We start from the raw sequence: 16,568 nt of genomic DNA, 5'->3' as shown, positions 1-16,568 counted from the left end.
TTGTTGAAGAGAGGAAGAGAGCATGAGCACCAGCTGACAGGTAACACTCGTCGTTCGTTTCTCCTGGAGGCAGGGCAGGGCAGTGGATCAATGTGCACCAATTGTGGGAAGTGACTGTTTATTTCTGACTGTGATTTATCTTTATGCGCAAGCCAGGCCGAGGAGAGCAACAGCCACCCATTATGCAACAAACACATCTGCTGTCTTCCCAACAGTGGAGAAGTGTTTCTTGCAGCAAACACATAAAGTGTGACAAAGGACATATGCATATGTATTATTAAGCACTTGTGTGTATGGAACTAAAGGTAAAGGTACCCCTGACCGTTAGGTCCAGTCGCGGACGACTTTGGGGTTGCGGTGCTCATCTCGCCTTATAGGCCAAGGGAGCCGGCGTTTGTCCGCAGACAGCTTCTGGGTCATGTGGCCAGCATGACTAAGATGCCTCTAGTGAACCAAAGCGGCACACGGAAATGCCGTTTACCTTCCCGCCAGAGCAGTACCTATTTATCTACTTGCACTAGCATGCTTTTGAACTGCTAGGTTGGCAGGAGCTGGGACCGAACAACAGGAGCTCACTGTCGAACTGCTGACCTTATGATCGACAAGCCCTAGGCTCTGTGGTTTAGACCACAGCGCCACCCGCTTCCCTGTGTATCGAACTAGGGACATGTTTATTTCTTTCATTCAAAGCCTGTGTTTCTTCGACAGAACTGAAGGGGGAATACATGGAGTGGCCAATTTGCCACCCTCAAGGCACTGAACAGACCCAGAACCTTCACAAGGGTGTGGTGCCACATGCCTGGAACCACACGGTTGCCATCCAAACATATTGCTGTGGAGCTGCCCTAAGGTTAGAGTCTACATAGTATTTGAACCCAGTGTGTTTCGACTGGGCCTGCTGAACATCACAGGCAATGCTTTATTCCACTGGGTGACATTGGTCCTGGTTAGAAGTGTGACTACTACCCCTTTTAGGACATGGTCAGATAACATGTTGGGGCAACATGGAATTTCTGTCTAGTCACTAAAGAAGAATGTATCCTAAGTAGAATGAGGATTTGACAGATGTGCTGAAGCCACAAACCTTATCATCATGCCTGCCCATGAGGCAAACTGATGCAGCTGCCTTGGGTGGCAGAATCCCACAGGCAGCTCTCCTGCAGGCGCACTGTTTGCCCCTTCTTCTTCTTCTTCTTCTTCTTCTTCTTCTTCTTCTTCTTCTTCTGCTGCTGCTGCTGCTGCTGCTGCTGGAGGAAAAGCAGTGGTGGTGGCAGCTTCCAGTGATACCTTGTGAAAATGCAACAAGATCTCACGAGATCTTGCCGGAATGATCACTTCACTTCAAAAAGTGAAGATCCGGACACAAAAGTTGTTGAGCTTTTCTTTCTCTCTCCTCCCCCCAAAGTGATAGGCAAAACTAGTTTTTATTTATTTGAAGGAAAAGGTTGGCTAGGTGTTAATATTGGGTGTGTTTATTTATTTATTTATTTACTTACTTACTTTTTTAAAAAACACAAATTAAAATTGCATTTTCATAATTTGTTTTCATAGAGCTTTGCAAATCCATATAGACATTCTCAGTTTTAAAAGACTACCGCTATCTTCTTCGCTTGGGGTTCCAGTAGAAAGCCTTGACACTAGGTTTTTCCCCCCCTTTAAAAGTATTATTTTCATTCTTTCATTTCTGTATTTCCAAAAAAGGAAAAACATTCAAGATGACTCATGAAAGTAAAAATCAGACAGCTTTGGGGTTGGCTTGAGACTAAGTCATGATTAGAATTGCTGTTGGCACCCGTCTGTCTCAGGAGATGAAGAGTGTGCCTTCAGGGGTGAAGTCAAGCCATTGGGGAGTTACAGGACCAGCTGTGGCTGTAGAGACTAAAAAAGCTTGGACAGATGAAGGAGCATGGTTGTGCTGATGCAAATGTACCATGGCATTTCTTCTTTCTGAGCTTCTCTAGGTGGTCATTCCTCTACAGTGGTGCCCCACAAGACGAATGCCTTGCAAGACGAAAAACTCGCTAGACGAAAGGGTTTTGCGGTTTTTGAGCTGCTTCGCAAGACGAATTTCCCTATGGGCTTGCTTCGCAAGACGAAAACGTCTTGCAAGTTTGTTTCCTTTTTCTTAACACCATGAATACAGTTGTGACTTGACTTCGAGGAACAACTCATAGAACGTGGTGTGGTAGCCTTTTTTGAGTTTTTTGGTGATTTTTGAAGCTTTTCCAAAACTTTTCCGACACCGTGCTTCGTAAGACGAAAAATTCGCTAGACGAAAAAACTCACGGAACGAATTAATTTCATCTTGCGAGGCACCACTATACTGGTCATTGCTGAAGATACACAACCTGGTTGAGTAAACCCAGTAAATTTCAGTGGATTAAGTAAGCATGACTAAGGCTGGACCTAACCTTTAAAATTTACCAGTAATGGCATCAAAACAATAAAACCCTCAGTTAGACTGTTTTTAAGCAATCCAATCACCATATTTAGTGTTCCTTAGATACATTTAAATACATTATTTCTATAAAAGAAGGTCATTATGTCATTGTGAACTTTTTTAAAAAAGATATTTATTGAGATTTTCAAAATATTACAAAATTAAAAAAGAAAAAAGAAAAATACAAAATAAAAATAGTTAAAAACAATTCGCTTTTTCAATGACTTATCTTTCATTTGCTTATTTCCCGGACCTCCTCACGCCTCCCTTTTCTGTATTCCAGTTCAGTTAGTTAGTTCAGCAAATCCCTCCCCTCTTTGTTTATCCTGGTCTTCAATCTTAAAATATTGTAACATTGAATTTTTACCTATTAATAATCCATTTTCTCATATTCCCTTATAACATTACAGCTATAAACCACTTACCGTAGTTTCTATCCAACATCATTCTAACATTCATTAATTTTACAATATTTCTGTAAATAGTCTTTAAACTTTTTCCAATCTTCTTCCACCAACCCTTCTCCCTGGTCTCGGATTCTGCCAGTCATTTCTGCCAGTTCCTATGTCACTGTGAACTTTGAAGCCGAGTGTGTATACGTAAGCTGAGCTGTGAAAATATGTAGACATACGCAGGTAACGCTGTGGGTTAAACCACAGAGCCTAGGACTTGCCGATCAGAAGGTCAGTGGTTTGAATCCCCACGACGGGGTGAGCTCCCGTTGCTTAGTCCCACCTCCTGCTCACCTAGCAGTTCGAAAGCACGTCAGAGTGCAAGTAGATAAATAGGTACTGCTCCAGTGGGAAGGTAAACGGCGTTTCCGTGTGCTGCTCTGGTTCACCAGAAGCAGCTTAGTCATGCTGGCCACATGACCCGGAAGCTGTACGCCGGCTCCCTCAGCCAATAAAGCGAGATGAGCACTGCCAACCCCAGAGTTGGTCACGACTGGACCTAATGGTCAGGGGTCCCTTTACCTTTACCTTACAGACCAGAAACACGCAATCCACTGAACTGGGTCATTTTGGGGACAGGAACAGAGAGGGCAAGGTAATCCGGCTACATCTCCCTCTTTTGTCTTGACAAGAACTTAGGCAAAGGCATTTTGTTACTTGAGGGGATGGAGCCTCCAATTTAATCTGTAGGAAAGAATAGGTTGCAATGCCTTTTCCCACCTGTTGGGTCTAAAACAGCCATCCCACCTTGATGCCTTCCAGATGCAATTTTGCTACAGCTTCCATCGTCCCTGACTATTGACCATGCTGGCTGAAGCTAAAGGGAGCAAGTCCACAATATCTGGAGGGCACCATAAAGCTATTTTAAATAGTTGGGTGCAAATCCCTTTAGAATTATACCTAGTCTGTGATTAGATAGCACAGCAGGTGACTAGGAGCATTGGTAAATTTGCTCCAGCATTTTTTTTTTACTGCTTGACAGATCAGATGTTTGTGAGCAGGCTGTCTGGTTTTAATGGATTACTATTTATCATTCTCTGATAATAATAAAAATCCCACTCTTACCCTGTCTGTAAGCAGGGTTGTTTCTTTCCATTGTTTGATAAGAACCAGCTCTTTAGGTGCAGCAAATGAGAGACCCAGGAGTGGGGTAGATGGCAGCGTTACTGCTTTCTCCCCTTTTTAATGCTTTCTTTCTTGTCTTTCTCAGCAGAAAGCTACATCTGAACATTAATGGCCACAATCAGTTTGGGTTCATTTCACTTGGCAGGTGGGCCATTAATTGAAATATGAAATAGGAATTCTGAAGATCTATTTTTAATCTGCCCCTCAGGCAGACTTTGATGTGTTTCCAAGTATTCTGGCTAGACTGCTATAATGGACTCGCATCACAGCCATTTTCCTCTATTCAAAGGCACACACAAACAAACACAAAACCACGCACGCACACACATAAACAGACACAAAAACAAAACAGGCACACAACTTGTCAGCAATTCAGCATTCTCCACACAAGGTAATTCTGTGGTTTGTTTTTAATTTGCCTTAAATGACAGCAGAAAATGTATAACTATAGATAGGCTTAGTTTATTAGCTCATGCAACATCTCTGAAAAAAGGGTGTTGTCAAAAGAAGGAAACATTTAGAGGGATAAAGGGAAGGAACAAATGAAATCCTTCAGACAAAGTGGGATGCCAGTGATGGCTCCATAGAAAAATATTGAGGGAATGGGAGGCAAATGGGAAAGGAAAGGTAGAGCTCATCCTCTCAGAATCTCTTATTTTAAAGCTTCTCAAATATTATCTTAATACGTCACAGTAATATTCATAGCCTAAAAATATTTCCTTAGAAGTAACACTGATATCAGTAAGATTTCTATTCAGGTGGGTTTGTTATAGGATTATATCCTTGCAGCATGATCCTGTGTGGGTCTACGCAGAAGCAAGCTGCACCAAGTTGAGTGGACTTATTCCTAAGTGTGTACAGAATTGTATCTTTCACTTAAATCCTAATTCAAGTTTCTAGGTTTTTCTGAGTAGTTTTATAAAATTTATGTATGTTCCCAATGTACTGCTAAAGATTGATCCACTAACTCAGAAACACTGACCCTGGGTGGAGTAGTTTGGAACCCAATTCCCCCCAATTTTCTGGTTTATCTCTGTATTGGTTTAACCCAAATTTACAGTGGGGGAGAAGCAAAACTGGTGTTGTTTGAGAGTGATGTCATGTGGACCATGCAAGTTAAATAGGAAGCCAAACAGATACAATCACACAATAAACTCCAGTCTGGACAAGCCTTCAAATAATTCAGCCTGCAGGTTAGGACAGACTTTTACAGCTTGCATGCCACATACCACCACAAGCCAAGTGTGGTGGCCCATCAAACTTTAATAAAACTAATGTTTTTGCTTCCCTTCTGACAGTTTTAAAAACAAGGTGTTACCCAGAAACTGGTAGATCACAGGAGATAGTTGGTAGGCTGCTTTCAACTTAGTGGATCTGGATTGTTTATTATTTATTTTAAAAATGTATACCCTGCTTTTCCCTTCCAACAAAGGAGTTGGTTAAAGTGGCTTACAAACAGACATAATCTAACCATTAAAGCACTAAATACAGCAGCAAAACACAAATAGTAGCACCTACGTTCAATTCTTCATGGAATTGCTGGCAATATGCAAATAAAGAGGAAGATGAGCTAATCTCTTGGGGACGTGATATGAGGTGCCACCACTGAGAGGACCCTCTTGCCCATTGTCATCAAACCTTGCCTCAGAAGGTGTATACAAGAGGGGTGCAGCAGATAGATATAGATATAGATATAGATATAGATATAGATATAGATATAGATACAGATACAGATACAGATACAGATATAGATATAGATATAGATATAGATATAGATATAGATATAGATATAGATATAGATATAGATATAGATATAGATATAGATATAGATATAGATATAGATATAGATATAGATAGTTAAGTTTTATAATTAGGAACAGTAAAGAATAATACAAACAATAATTTAAAATAAATGATATTAGTAAATAAGCGCAGACAGTACATTCTGTATAGTTAGCATAAAAAGGAGTCACATCAAACCTGTAAAGAATTAAAAGACACTGCTAACACAAATACCCTTTATTCATTTTGCAGGGGAAGTGAGCTGTTCAGTCAACAGACAGAAGTTTATGGAGCTCCGTGAGTTTCTCCTTATTCTATTAACCACAACATTATAAAGGCTGTGGGAGGCAATCATTATCATAAGCAATAAAGTTGTCCTAGACTGATAGAAATTTGTCTTTACTCTTTCGACTTCCAGAAGATCTCAATTTATACGTTACTTTTTGTAGTAGGGCTGCTTCCTATACCTTTATATACCAGTAAAAAATAGCTGTCCCAACAGCTGATTTTTAATGAAAAGATGGGCTCTCTTAACTTCAGGTAACTCGGTCCCAAGCTGCTTAGGGTATTCCATTCAATGGTGAGGCTTCTCTGAAACTTAACTTTGATGCTAGAAGCTCTCGAGATAAATCTTGACAGTTGAAGGGCTTGGCCTCAAGGCAGGCCAGTTTTCAAATGGAAATACTAAATTTAGCAACCCATAAGCACTTGGCATTAAAGAAGACAAAGAGCCAACAGTGATTGGTTCATTTAGATTGCCAGTCTTGTCTGGCAGAATTTATTTTGCACACATCAGCCATAATGCACTTTGTCATTGATTTGAGAAATGAATTGCCCTGCATGAAGCTATCCAGTTTTTCTGAAGTTCTTTTTCTTTTTTAAGGCTGCAAGAGAGCTATACTATATAAGATATATTTGCTAGTGGCAATTTCATTCTGGTACAATGAAGCAGGTCCCTCCTAACAACTTGCACATCTTTGCCAAGGCCCATTGAGTTCACCAATCACTTGTATGGATGAACTTTAAGAAAAATGGCCAAGAGTTTCCCCCTATTTCTCTAGCTCTAATCTAGCAGTAGCATTATGGCATCAGCTGTCCAGACATAATAGATTTGGTGGGAACCTTGCTAGAGAAAGCAAAGGCTGTTGACCTTTGAAAATATTTGTTGATTATGGAAATAGCAAGATGCTCATGCTGGTCACTTTTAAAGGAGTATCTGAGCACTTATGTGTTAAAGACCAACCTTTAAAGCAGATGTGGGAGAACCTTTGACCTTCCAGTTGTTGCAGAAACTACAACTCCATCAGCCCTGGCAAGCATGGCCCATGGCCAGAGATGATGAGATTTATAGTTCAGCAACATCCAAAATGCCAAAGGATTTCCACACCTGCTTTAAAGAGTTTTAAAAAATAATAGAACTCTGTGGCTTTGGTGATGATGGAAAATTGCATCCAGATACAACAACGTCATTATGGATATTGTTAATAAATAATCAATTACCAATCATGCAGCCACCTTTAGTTACAGTGTATAAAGCTCAGTAAGATAAAGCATTGGAACGCGGGTGGCGCTGTGGGTAAAACCTCAGCGCCTAGGACTTGCCGATCGCATGGTCGGCGGTTCGAATCCCCGTGGCGGGGTGAGCTCCTGTCTTTCGGCCCCAGCTCCTGCCCACCTAGCAGTTCGAAAGCACCCTTAAGTGCAAGTAGATAAATAGGGACCGCTTTATAGCAGGAAGGTAAACAGCGTTTCCGTGTGCTGCGCTGGTGCTGGCTCACCAGAGCAGCTTCGTCACGCTGGCCACGTGACCCGGAAGTGTCTCCGGACAGCGCTGGCCCCCGGCCTCTTAAGTGAGATGAGCGCACAACCCTAAAGTCGGACATGACTGGCCCTTACGGGCAGGGGTACCTTTACCTTTTTAAGATAAAGCAGTTGCAGACTTTATGTTGGATGGAAGGTCTTTTATTCTGGAAGGAATCTAACATTATGCAAGTTGACTTTTGCTTGCACAATGGGGCTTCACCTTCCTCTCCCTCCCAAAAAAATGCACCCCCCAAATCTGCTTAAAGGGGTCCCTCAAGCCTCTGGAGATTTTAAGGGCATGTGTGTGTATGTGGGTGCCCCGTGTTTTATTAACTGAATTCCATTCTGTACATGCACAGAGTGCCTTGTTCTAAGTACACTTATGCAACTCTGTCCTTAGCAAGCTGCAGAAAAGGGATGTCTCTTCCCCAATGCTTCCTGTCAGGAGTTCTGTTAGGGACCATGAGCCCTTGGTCTTTTGACCTAAGCCCCAGATCTCCTATTCCTTTACCTCTTTTTATTTTTTAAAAAAATGCATAGGAGACCATTCAATCCTGTATCACTTCACTAAGCCACAAAGGTTTAAAAATCTTTAGGTCTATGAACATGCTTAAATAAGACCTTAAGACACTTAAGCCATAAACTGAAAAAACACTCGTGGTTTCGCCTTTCAGTAAACTCCTTAATTGTGATCATGGAACTTAGGACAGCTAGAATGCTATTGCTCTGCTAGACCCACACTTTGATAGAAAATTTCATAACCCTTCACTACATAGCAGTTTCCAGATCTGTGATTAACCCTTCTTCTGCAGAGGAACATTGGACATCTCTTTGTGTGTAAACAAAAATGTGATCAAAATGTGCACCCTTGCTCCCCAGATTCATGCAAAGGGATGTGAAAAGCTTTCAATTTTGGTTCCTCACAGAATTGATTTACCATTAGCTGTAAACCACAGGACAGATCTTGGCTACAGCCCATGGCTATGCTGGAGAGAGCTAAACCACAAAACCAGGTATGAATGACAGGCTAAACCAAACTATGGCTTAGATTAGCTCAACAGCAGAACAACTAGGGAGGGGGGAAAGTGGCTGCAACTTCCTCTCCTGGAGCCTACATGTTGATGCTAAGCAATGGATTTGGCTTAGCGTGATGTGCAAACCCGGACACAACTCTGAAAAGAATTCTTAATCTGATGTCCCAGTCCTTGATATGTTTCATAACAACCACAGAAGAACAGCTAAAACAGAACACTGCTCTGGAATAAGCCTCTGCAGCATATACAGAAGCACACGTGCTACTTCATTGTTGTGCTAGCAAGTCGTTTGGGAATTCACCACAAATTGAGAATAGCTGGGCTGCTAGAATATTCATAAGAACATTGAACAGCTTTTATGCAAGATGGGCCATATGGTAGGCTTCTGCACCTTCTACAGATATAAACACACACTTCCAACCTCATAAGCAAGCACGTGTTGTCGGTCGCTTTCCAGCAAAAGAACCTCAGAGAACTGCACAAATCTGTCCCTGCACTGTGTCATTTGGTAGCCTGTAGGTGGGAGTCAGCTAAGGGTAGACCCACTCAGGGTAGACCCACTGAATTTAATGAGTATGACTAAGGTCCATTCATTTCATTGTGTCTACTCTGAATGGAACTTAGTTGACTACCATCCTTGCCATTGTGCTATCTTCTAGATGTCGGAGGAGTCTAATACCCATTAGAGTATGTTGGAGATGGTAGCTGTCATCCTGCAACATCTGGGAGACACAATGGTAATGACCCTTGATGGGTGGTGTAAAAATAAACCCCCACACACCTCCAAGTAGTGTTTATTTTAGCCCTAAGTTGTCCACAGTGCTCAGAACTGGGAAGCAAAGATTTCACCTTCCCTCATAGGGAGGCTTTTTGTTTTTGTTTATTTTGGCAAGGGTGAGGTGCTGGCCAAGTGCTTGCAAAGCCTTACATAACACAATAGTATGTGAGCTAATGCCATACAGGTGAACTTTGCCACTTCAGGCATGTTTCCAGCGCACTGATTGTCACAGAGAGCCTTGAGCATCTGATGAGTACAAGAAGCACATGCCCAATGGAACACACCAGCATGAAAATTTAATTTATTTATCCACTGTATGCATATTATAACATTTATTTATTGCATCCATATACCACTTTTTTCTCCAAGTTCAAGGTGGTGTACATGGTTCTCTCCCTCCTCAATTTATCTGCACAACAACCCTGTGTGGTAGGTTAGGCTGAGAGGCAGTGACTAGCCCGAGGTCACCCAGTGAACTTCATGGCTCAGCAGGGATTTGAACCCTGGTCTCCCAAGTTCTAGTCCAATCACTATGCCACACTGCAGGGAGACTGCTTATAAGCAATAATGATATAATTCAATGGTATGAAGTGAGTCAGGGTAAGCAGAGAGGACAGGCTGATCCCATATTTGCAGTTTAGTCTAACATTGCTATCCTTTGTTCACTGGAGCATCCAGACTACTCCATTGCCAATGAATTGCATTCCACAGCTTCTCCTCCCATGATTCAACCAATAGATCTGCCATTATTTATTTCAAAGAACCTCAAGAGCTTTTTATTTGTGCTGGCATTTGGTAGTTGTGTTGATCCAAAATGCAGGGCATTAGCAGCTATGTCTAACTTCTCTCTATGCCTGCAAAGAAGATATATTTTGCTTGCTTCTTAGTGCCCTGAGCCATTGACATCTAGAAACTTAAAAATACATACATACATACATTATACATTTTCTTGTCTGTTCAGATGTGACAAGGAAGTGGCATGTGGGACATCACCAAAATCCTGTGTCTAAAAAATAAAAAAGCACTGAGAAGCCAATAAGAAGCAACTTAATTACACTAGAAGTGATAAAGATTTCCCTAACTTACAACATTGTTTTAAACGTGCATTTAAAACAGGACCTATCTTCTCCTTTAGGGTATTTCAATGATTGCTCCTTTCAGATTTGCCACATTAACTTTTCAGCATCATATAAGCCTGATAGGGTACATCTTTGTTTCCTTATTTCTTTTCAATTAGTCGGTATCATTTATCACCCTGATAAAAACTTGTAACGGCTGTTTCTCTCCTGCTTTTCTTTGCGTTATAAGAGCCCTAGGGCTAATTAAGGCACTGATCCTGAAACAAAGCTCTTTAAACTTTATTGCCAGGAACAGTCAGATTGAATTGGCAGTACTATAGTGAAGTGTGCATATACCTATTTACAAGGTCAGGTTGCTACCAAAACTTTTTATTCTTTGTTATATAATAATGCATTAATCTGGAAGGGGAAAGTATATCCCCAACAGATAGATACAAAAAACCCTGCTCTTGTTGTCCACCTCCATCCATCCACCTCTCGCTGGGACTACCAGCTGCCATAGCACTGATATCTTATTAATCTGATATCCTTTGGCCTTAAGGTGGAAGGCAAAGAATGGATTGTGATGGGTAGCCACCATCATTTCCATTGTGGATGGGCCGTGGCTTAGTGGTAGAGCATCTGTTTTGTATGCAGAAGGTGCCAGGTTCAATCCCTGGCTTGGGAGAGAATCCTGCCTGAAACCCTATAGAGCCTGTGTAGACAATACTAAGCTAGATAGGCTAATGATCTCACTTGGTATAAGGCAGCTTCCTATGTTGCTGTGATTCACTGCCTTTGCTTCCCCCCCGGACATGCAGGGCTCCCTTCTTACTTGGGAAGCAGCAGTGAGGAATGCATGGGGCTGATTCCCAGACGCCCAAGGGAAATGACAGCGGATATTCCCCCACAATGACACTATCTCAGCCAGCACAATCAACTCTCTGTCTTTAATTCTAAGTTAAAGGGCCAGGGGGTCTGAAGGCTGAAGATTAACCCAGAGAGCTGAGCCTACAACCTGTCATAGCCTCTCTCTCATGCACGAGCTGCCTCAGTACAGTGGTACCTTGGGTTACAAACACCTCGGGTTACAAACACTTCGGGTTACAGACTCTACTAACCTGGAAGTAGTACCTCGGGTTAAGAACTTTACCTCAGGATGAGAACAGAAACCACGTGCTGGCTGAGCGGCGGCAGCTAAAGTGGTACCTCAGGTTAAGAATGGTTTCAGGTTAAGAATGGACCTCCGTAACGAATTAAGTTTGTAAGCAGAGGTGCCACTGTATTGTGTAGTTTCTTCTCAGGCTTTCATCTAGGAGCAATGGGGGAACCCCCAAGGGAGTGGAATGACCAGTGTCATGGGAGGCAAGGCACAGGAAAGTACTGCTCTGGGATGCTTTTCAGAGGAGATGATGGTGTCAGCTGCTGAAGCACTAGGGTGATGATTGATCAACCCTCCTTGATCTGGCAGATGAGGGAGGTGAAAATGAAGCAGAGAGAAGGAGTGGGGAACCTTTGGTCCTCCAGATGTTGCTAAACTACAACTCCTATCCATCCCAGCAAGCCTGGGCAATGGCCCAGGATAATGGGTGTTGTAGTTTAGCAAAATCTGGAGGCCAAAGCTTCTACACCCTGAGCACAGAGGAAACTGGAGAATGAGTAAGAAAAGCAAGCAGAGGCTGCATATGTCTTTTCTTTTAAGGCGTTCCTACTTTACACTGTTTAAATGATAAGACTTGCATTTGTTTTGTTTGCATTTGGTTGTTTGCATTTCTAATTAAAAAACTGAACTTGCATTTCATCTGGCTGAATATTTTTTGTTAAATCTCAGTATGTTTTGCAAGTTGAACCTATGCAGTCAATTCAAAGGTGAATTTATTTTGCTTGCTTGCTTCCAGGAAACTATATGCATAAGATTGCAGTCATGATGATCTTAATAAGTTGGGCATTATGCCACATGCTGCTGCTGTTGATGATATAATAATGGATAAACACAAACGTCTGCATTTTTGGATTCTCTTTGGGGGTATGACTGTGGGAGCTGTCACGATGAGTCCTGCACTTCAACATTTACTGTTACACCACTGGGAGTGACAAATTGCAGGCTGAGCTAAAGCTAGTTGGAGAAAAGCTTTGTGCATTTAAGTGAGTCCCAGTGTGGCTGCTGGTGTAGTTGCAGTGTCAGGCAAAAAAGTCATTAGATTTGCAACCCTATGCCTACTTACCAGGGGGGAAGTGATCCACATTGAACTAAACCAGGCTTACTTCTGATGCTTGCAATGTATAGACTTGCAATGCTGGAGAGCATAGTGATGCAGTTGCTTTAAGAAAACACGTGGAAATTCAATAACCATTTCAATTGTGCATATATGCATGCAAGATTAATTTTAGGGTGCAGGATGGATGGATGGCCTCTTTGAATTCCGTATAGTTGCTTGCATTTTATTGGAAATGTATTTAAAAATTGGAATGTAATAAACTTGAAACAAATTCTACCAAAGTGCATGTACTTTAGATAACTCATTATTTTTATTGAGGCAGAATTCCAAACATTTGACAGTTGGCTCGTGAAACAGGGCAGTTTTGCATTCAGTGTTGGGGGCTCATTTTCTCCCTGGTGGTGCTCTCTGCCATGCACAGAAGTGCCTAAGGGAAAGAAAATATCCAGTTCTATTTTTAGCAGCACACCTTAGAATACCTTGCCAACAAAAAGCAGCCCAGTAGCATTTTCAAATCGTAGCCTCAGTTAAGCTAGAAAATAACAGGTCTCTTTCATTTTGCCGCCTGGCTTTTCTTCTGAATTAGAGCCAAAAGAGGTTTAACACAGCAATCCTTAGCATGATTACTCAGAATTAAGCCCCTCCGAGTTGTATGGCTGCTGATCCAACTGTCCATCCAGCTTTATTAAAATGTTACTTATTAAAGGCTATTAATTACACATTATTTATATGATTCATTTTGCAGGTCTGGGAATCACTCCCACATCTGCCTACAGATTGTATCTGTGTATAACTCTCTCACACCCTTGTGAATTCACTTTTGAGAAAGGCTCATGGCAAGTTCTTAAATCCACATCTGCTGTTTGATAGCTGCAAGATCAAGTAGCAAATATGCAGTGTAACATGGCTGGCATAGTCCCATGGTACTATACTGGAAACCGAGAAGAAAAACGTACTAGAAGAAAGGGAAATCCTCTAGTGGCAGAGGCACATTTTTTGCACATCAGTCTTCTGAACTCTGCTACTCTGAGCTGATGATTTTCTTATTTTCCAGCCTCACCTATCAATGATCAACAGGGACACCACCATGTTCCTCCTGTAGCTAATTCTGAAACTCTGTAGTAATTACTCTGGGAGAATGCACCTTCTGCTTCCCATCATGGCAAGGAGATAGAGCAACATGGCCCCTAGCTATAGGCTATGGAAGGAACAACTGCTATAATGCTTGCTTGCTTCTACTCTCTCTACTCGTTTTTAACATAGCTGCAACACTTCCAAAATGGTAGGTGCTTTGTGATGACAATACAAATAAATGCATCAGGAGGTTTGTCCACAACTGCGAGAAAGCTTGCTGGGGACAGAGTTTGAACTTTTTCTTTTCACAGCGAGTTAAACCATCTCCCAGTTGGGGAACAGGGCCTCTCCACCGCTTGAGGAATGACAGGCAGTGCCTTTTCCATTTAGGTTGTTGTTGTTTTGTTGTTTAGTCGTGTCCGACTCTTTGTGACCCCATGGACCAGAGCACGCCAGGCACTCCGGTCTTCCACTGCCTCCCGCAGTTTGGTCAAACTCATGCTGGTAGCTTTGAGAACACTGTCCAACCATCTGGTCCTCTGTCGTCCCCTTCTCCTTGTGCCCTCCATCTTTCCCAACATCAGGGTCTTTTCCAGGGAGTCTTCTCTTCTCATGAGGTGGCCATAATACTGGAGCCTCAGCTTCAGGATCTGTCTTTCCAGTGAGCACTCAGGGCTGATTTCCTTCAGAATGGAGAGGTTTGATCTTCTTGCAGTCCATGGGACTCTCAAGAGTCTCCTCCAGCACCATAATTCAAAAGCAATTTAGGTAGACTGCAGTAATCCATATGTTCTCTTGAGGCACGGTGCAATCTGGATCTCCATTGACTTCGCGTCACTCGGGGACGCAGCACTGCCCGGTTGCGCTCTATTTAATCACCTCAATGTACAGTATAAAGAGAATAATGCCTAAAAGCACGTGACCCTGGATTATCCGCAGGTCACCACGACGCCCCCGACGTCTCGCCCCACTGACCCACTAAATGCCGCCGCCGCCGCCCTCGTCTGCCAGGCTGAGGACCTGGCAATCCCTTCGGTGTGTGTGCGTGTACCTGCCTCGCTCTCGTCAGACGAGCTCCATTTGCCCACCTCCCTCCCACAGCAACAGCAGCCGTCTCTGGAAGGCTTCGGGCATTGTGAACGTGGACCCGACTGAAAGTTGAGGAGAGGGTCAGCGCTCCTCCTCCTCCTCAGCGCACGTCTGAACGCGGCGACTCGCGTTATCGAAGGCGACACGGTGCAGCGTGAGTGGAGAGGGAAACGAAAGCAGGCAGGACACCGGCGAGAGAGAGCGAGCGAGAGAGCAGGGGCTGGCTAAGCTGCGGGCCAGGGAATCGGACAGAATCCTCTCCGGGGGGCCAGAAAGGTGCCTGCAGCCTCGGCTGGAATGCCTCCTCCCTCGCCATTTGGCCGCCGCCAGCAGCGCCTGTGGTGTTGAGCCTCGCCGAGCTGGGCTCATGCGCATTGCCGGCGATGCTCGCGCGCTGCCCTCTCCGGCGCCACTTCTGCTCCTCCTCTCGCTGCTGCTGCCGCTGCTGTTTCTCTCTCTCTCTCCTCCTCGCCTGTGTGAGGGACTCCCTGAACTAGAAGCTGCTCGCTCTGGGGCTGCCTCTTTCTCCCTCAGCCCTGCGCCTCCCTTGCCACCGGGAAGCCTTTTTTGTGTTTGTTCTTTGCGACGTATTGCTTCCCCCCTCCCTCCCTCCCTCCACTGCGCTTTCCCACGCGCACCACCTCCCCGCCCGCGCTCCCCGTTCTTCTCTTCTCTTCTCAGCCAAGCTGAGGCGAGGGAAAGTGGGGCGCTGTGGGCTCGACGCTGCTGCCAGGACCGGCTCGTTTGGACTCGGCGCCTCAGCCGGCTGCCTTTCGGAGCGTGGGGTCCTCACTCAGCCTCAGCGCTGCAGTGCGCGAAGCCGCCGGCAGGGGCGCGGCACCTGGAAGGATCAGCAAAAGCTCCCCAGCTCCAAAGAGGGAAGACTCTGCTGCCGCTGCGCGGGGGACCTGCCTCTCTGGTAAGTGGAGAAAAAAAGGGTCGCAGCCTTGACTGTGTGATGCGGGAGAAACTGCAACGCTGAACTCTTCCCGGAAAGCCGAAAGTGTAGGGGAAGGAGGTGGTGGGGGTGCCTAGCTGCGGATAGCCAGCAGTGTGGACAGTGCACTCTGCAGATGCTCAGAGGCACTGCTTTCATGCCCTGACGCTGGTTTGGCAGAAGTGACTCTGTCGGTGAATATAGGGACCCAGGATGGGATCTCTGCTGAAATTAAAGCCCTAAAACAGGTGGGAGATAATGTCAACTTTCAAGGGTGGGCTGAGCTCCTAAATGGAGGGTGGAAGGGATAAAGAGCAGTACTCCGAGAGGCAGGCAGAGAGCACAAATAGCCTGGGAATAACAGGCTGATAAAAGATCCATAATCTACTTCATTCCTAAGGGATCTCACGGATTTGCCATTTCTGCTGCGTGATAATGTTTCTAAACCAGTGATTGGGGGACTGCAGCTTTTAGGCTGTGATTCAAAGAGCAGGTGCAGCCTTATCCTAGTTATACTTTTTGAGAAGCATCTCCCACGATATTAAGTGGTATTTGCGGTCCCAAGTCAGCCTGCCTAGGACTGCAGCAGCATTACTTGGATTGAAGAAAGTTCCATGGAAATAACTGCGACAGCTTGCAAGTTAGAAGTGTTTTAGGATTGTGGTGCTGGGTAATCGACATCAGCTTGCGTTTGTGGCAGCAGCAGGCTGTGTGTGACTATGTGTAGTGGTTTTATGTTCCATCTCAGCTCACTGGGTGGTCTAGGGCAAATCTCAG

At 44.0% G+C, this 16,568-nt stretch overlaps 3 long non-coding RNA genes across 5 annotated transcripts in view; 2 read left to right on the top strand and 1 right to left on the bottom strand.

The window, feature by feature from the left end:
• Window positions 1-6,149, top strand: part of LOC308593191 — a 45,205-nt gene extending 39,056 nt beyond the window's left edge. Inside the window, exon 3 of one of the 2 annotated variants that reach the window (XR_014010831.1) lies at window positions 6,052-6,149. This is a non-coding gene — a long non-coding RNA (uncharacterized lncRNA). Of the gene's footprint in view, window positions 1-708; window positions 827-6,051 lie in introns of those variants that run through there. The other variant, XR_014010832.1, reaches the window with a different exon arrangement.
• LOC308593159 overlaps window positions 1-16,568 on the bottom strand; it is a 350,716-nt gene that overhangs the window by 57,148 nt on the left and 277,000 nt on the right. The gene's annotated exons all lie outside the window — the stretch shown is intronic.
• LOC308593116 overlaps window positions 12,871-16,568 on the top strand; it is a 90,263-nt gene continuing 86,565 nt past the window's right edge. For both annotated transcript variants that reach the window (XR_014010740.1, XR_014010741.1), the window contains exon 1: window positions 12,871-15,773. This is a non-coding gene — a long non-coding RNA (uncharacterized lncRNA). The remainder of the gene's footprint in view (window positions 15,774-16,568) is intronic.

Source organism: Podarcis bocagei, assembly GCF_964188305.1.
Source record: "Podarcis bocagei genome assembly, chromosome: 8".
NCBI classification, from domain to species: domain Eukaryota; kingdom Metazoa; phylum Chordata; class Lepidosauria; order Squamata; family Lacertidae; genus Podarcis; species Podarcis bocagei.
This window is presented reverse-complemented; position numbering and strand designations above follow the sequence as displayed.